Source organism: Carlito syrichta, unplaced genomic scaffold (assembly GCF_000164805.1).
Source record: "Carlito syrichta isolate Samal-C Ts95f unplaced genomic scaffold, Tarsius_syrichta-2.0.1 Scaffold113587, whole genome shotgun sequence".
Lineage (NCBI taxonomy): Eukaryota > Metazoa > Chordata > Mammalia > Primates > Tarsiidae > Carlito > Carlito syrichta.
Genome location: NW_007057683.1, coordinates 49,833 through 54,623, shown reverse-complemented (window position 1 = coordinate 54,623; position 4,791 = coordinate 49,833). Strand labels below are relative to the sequence as shown.

General features: G+C 47.0%; 1 pseudogene; it reads right to left on the bottom strand.

Moving 5' to 3' along the window:
* Positions 1-2,510: 2,510 nt before the first annotated feature.
* On the bottom strand, positions 2,511-2,828 carry LOC110596799 (annotated as a pseudogene).
* Positions 2,829-4,791: the final 1,963 nt, after the last annotated feature.

Below are 4,791 nucleotides of genomic sequence, written 5' to 3'. Positions count from 1 at the left end.
CGAGGCTGCGGTGGCCATGAGCATGCCACTGCACTCCAGCCTGGGCGACAGTGAGACTCCAACTCAAAAAAAAAAAAATTGTAATACATTGTACACATGTATATCAATAACAAAAGATGAATATAAGTCACATTTGTCTTCTGCAATTACAAGAGGTGCTCAAAGTGGTTACCATCATTGTCTAGACACTTTTGATATGCTGAACATTTCTTAAAATGTGTGTGCATTTGTTTGAAAATCCCCAGAAGATTTGTCAATAAAGTAAAATGTGAGAAATACTGGGTTAAAATGCTATCTGAAAGGCTGACGAGGTAGAGTAAAAGAGCTGATCAAAGTAACAATTTAGCCAGCCTTGATGTCTTGATATTTTGGGGGATGGAGGTGACTCAAAGACGACTCCAAGACTACAAATTTCAGGGAGCTAAAGAAAACAATTTAGGCCGGGCGCAGTGCCTTATGCCTATAATCCTAGCACTTTGGGAGACCGAGGTGAGGGGATTGGCTCAGCCCACGGGTTCGAGACCAGGCTGGGCAACTTGGTGAGACCTCAGGCATCCAAAAATTAGCCAGGTGTGGTAGCGTGCACCTGTAATTCCAGCTAGTTGGAAGACTGAGGCAGAAGGGTCTCCTGAGTCCAGCAGGTCAAGGCTGTGGTGGCTGTGAGTGTGCCACTGCTCTCCAGCCTGGACATTAGATTCCAACTCAAAATAAATACATAAATAAATACATAAATAAAACAATTTTTCCATACTCATTTACCTACAGATTACCTAGTCTAATTAAAAATTATGCGTGTTAATGAAAGCAATAGACATGTGGACAGATTACATGTTTTGTTTGGTTTTCCAAGTTTGCTATACCTATTAGCATTCGTTTCATGCATTTGAAATGAACCAAATTGCCTTTTTCTGCCTGAAAAGTGAAATGCAGGCTGTACTTAATCGTATTCATTTTCCTCTTCATTATTTAATCAAGATCTCTTTTCCAGGCATTTTTTAATGTAACTTTGAATATTGCTAATCATCAGTGCCATTGCAAACAAAGTGCCAGCTTTCTCAGCATGGAACCTATTCAGTTACCATTAGATAACGTGAGGGTTACACACGTGCTCTAAAGAGGAACAGCTTTTACTTAGTTCAGGGGATCAGTAAGAATGACCTGGCACCCTGGGGCGATGAAAGGGATAAAACAGCCATCACGGGTGCCTTATTTAGAATGCAGGAGTACTAAGTCAAGTGACTCTGGATTCCTTTGTTGGTTGACCGGATCACAACAGAGGGAGGCCTTGCATCTATAAGTGGAAACAGCACTCATGTGGTGTGTTCATACACTGCTATTGTCTAAGGGCTGACGGTTTTAGTGACTCATCCAGATGTTTTGACTGCATGATGACTGTCTCGTGTATATCTGCAAACCAGAATAACTGAGTATCTCTTGCATTTTCATCTCATCATTTTCTTTCACCTTATAGACACGGTGCCACCTCTTGTCCACTCTCCTCTAGCTCCAGGGAGAAAAGACACCAGTAAGCATGCAAGACACACCACTCAACCTGTCTTCAAAACTTAGAGAAACCAGAATCCTTCCTTTTTTCCTTCCTTCCTTCCTTCCTTCCTTCCTTCCTTCCTTCCTTCCTTCCTTCCTTCCTTCCTTCCTTTCTAATTGGAGTCTGACATACCCAGGATGTATTGCAGTGGCACAATCATGGCTCACCAAAGCCTCGATCTTCTGGGCTCAGGCGATCCTTTTGCCTCAGCTTTCTGAGTAACTGGGACTACAGGTGCACACCACCATGCCAGGCTAATTTTTTTTTTTTTATTTCTTATAGAAATGAGATCTTGCTATGCTGCCCAGGCTGATCTCCAATTCCTGGACTTAAGCAAATCCTCTCGTCTCAGCCTCCCAAAGTGCTTGGGATTATAGGCATGGGCCTCCAAAGTAGAATTTCTAATTTGAACCAAAAAACAATCAACCAAACAGGCAAACAAAAAATCCAAAGAGAACAAAAAATGAAAAAACAAAAATTATGTTCTCTGAACCTTTTTCTTCCCAGACACAACAAGAGAATGCGGGTCTTTTCTGTCTATAGCTCGCTATAGCTTGGGAATGATGAACGCTCTGCACTGTTTTTTTGTAATGTGTGTGATTTATTTCTCAAGAAAAAGAGGTAGCTCAGATTCTCCCAATCCTCAAGATTTGTTTCTTTTTCTTTTTTTTTTTTTGAGTTGGAGTCTCACTCTGTCGCCCGGACTAGAGTGCAGTGGCCGCTCCCGGCCACCGCAGCCTCGACCCGCTGGGCTCCGGCGATCCTTCCACCTCAGCCTTCCAAGTAGCTGGAAATACAGGCGCGCGATACCACGCCCGGCTGATTTTTTGATTTATTGTAGAGATGAGGTCTCACTGCCCAGGCGGGTCTCGAACCCGCGGGCTCAGGCAATCCACTCACCTCAGCCTCCCAAAGGCGTGGAATTACAGGCTGAGCCACCGAGCCTTTTTATTGGGGCCGGGGCTCAGTCCTTCTTGGCCGCCGCCTTCCTTGTGGCAGCCAGCACGTTGCTCAGCTCCTTGAGCTTTCTCTTGGCGCGGGTGTGCGTCCCCACCTGCTTCTGGATGAACTTGAGCACCCACTTGTCCTTGGAGACCTTGGGCAGCTCCATGGCCCGCGCTCCTAGAGGGCGAAGCCGCACACCTCCTGGATCACGTCCGGCACGAACTTGGTGAGCTTGGTCAGGCGCCCGTGGCAGCGCCTGTGCCTCGGCTTGCTCACGTTCTTGTCACCTTGTGGCCCTTGTTGAGGCCCACAGGCCATGGGGGTAGCGCAGGGCCATGGTTGCTGCTTTCCAATGGCTGCCGCCTAACAGAACCGAAAATTATATTTCAAGGAAAATGAGAGTGTGCAAATTTTTTCCTGGGCTTAAGGCGTATTCCTGCATGCTCCATATGAAAATTATAGGTGTATGTTGAAAGATTGTACATGTGGACAGATAACTGAGCCGGGCATGGTAGCTCACGCCTGTAACCCCAGCACTTTGGGAGGCAGAGGCAAGAGTATTGCTTGAACCCATGTGTTCGAGACCAGCCTGGGCAACATGGCAAGACCTCATCTCTACAATCAATCAAAAAATTAGCCAGGTGTAGTGGCGCACGCCTGTAGTGCCAGCTACTTGGAAGGCTGAGGCAGTAGGGTCGCATGAGCCCAGCAGGTAGAGGCTGCAGTGGCTGTGAGCATGCCACTGCACTCCAGCCCTGGTGACAGAGTGAGACTCCTACTGAAAAAAAAACAAAAAAACTTGGTTACCACCTAGGCCCTGAGGTCAACTTAGTGAGTGATCCTTCTTCACATCCCAGAAGTGAAAAGGAGTGCCTACACTGCCAGTGAAGATAAAATGAAGACAAGTTGGCAAAACCACCTGACATAGTGCTTGCGATATTAGAACTGAAGTGCTCTGGGACTGGAAGACCCAGAGTCGCTGTTCAGCGGTGTCACATAAGACAGCGGTCCCCCCCTTTTTGGCATCAGGGATTAGTTTTGTGGAGGACAATTTTTCCACGGGTGATGGTCGGGGACGGGGGGGTTGAGGGGAGGGAAGAATCATCAGGTTTTAGATTCTTATAAGGAGCACGCAACCTAGATCCCTCGCATGTGCCGCTCACCGTAGGGTTTGTGCTCCTATGAGAATCTAATGCCGCTGCTGATCTGACAGATGGCAGAGTTCCGGTCACTCGTTGCTCACCTCTTGCTGTGCGGCCCGGTTCCTAACAGGCCTCAGACCAGTACCGGTTCACAGTCTACCGGGTGGGGCCCCCTGTTATAAGAAGTATTTCTGTTTCTGCCTCTCTGTGTGAAAACTTGCTCTAACTCAGATCTCAACCAGAAGAAAAGTCATGTCCAAGGCAGCAGAGTAAAAGGCCTCTCCCAACCTTCCACAGCTCCATTACACAACTGAGAGTGATGGCCGACCTCCATCCTGGTTAGAGAAGAGAGCAGCATTTTGTCAACAGACAGAAGACAAATCAACAGGGGATGATGAGTATAACTGCAGGCCACATCCGCAGAGCACATCTGCAGGTTCCCATCTGTGAAGAAAACAAGAGACAAAGATGAGAATAAATGCTGACCCTTCAGTATATGCATAAGCAGCCCTGAGATTTGGGGTATCGCAGAGTAGACAGACGGAAGACAATTAGTAAAAGCTTGAGGAAGAAAAATCCAGACCATAGCAGAACAGAGATGACTTTCCTGGCTAAGACTCTTTGTTTACTCCCAATTTCCAACTCTTGTCCTTTAGGAAAAAAATCAGAAACTGCTATAGGCTGTTCATGATGGAGCACTTGGTAATTACAAACTATATTCTAGCCGGGCTCGGTGGCTCAGCCTGTAATCCCGCGCCTTTGGGAGGCTGAGGTGAGTGGATTGCCTGAGCCCGCAAGTTTGAGACCCGCCTGGGCAGTGAGACCTCATCTCTACAATAAATCAAAAAATCAGCCGGGCGTGGTAGCGCATGCCTGTAATTCCTGCTACTTGGAAGGCTGAGGCGGAAGGATCGCCGGATCCCAGCGAGTTGAGGCTGCGGTGGCCGAGAACGGCCACTGCACTCCAGTCTGGGCAACAGAGTGAGACTCCAACTCAAAAAAAATAAAAAAAAAATAAAGAAACTATATCCTTCTTTTCTGTTATTGGGGAGATAACAAGTGGAGGACAGAGAAAATGACCTGCACTTTTTAAGTTTAGAGGAGTCTCTCTTCAGGCCTTCTTAGGGTCAGGGAAGGGGAGAGCAGTCCATTTTTATG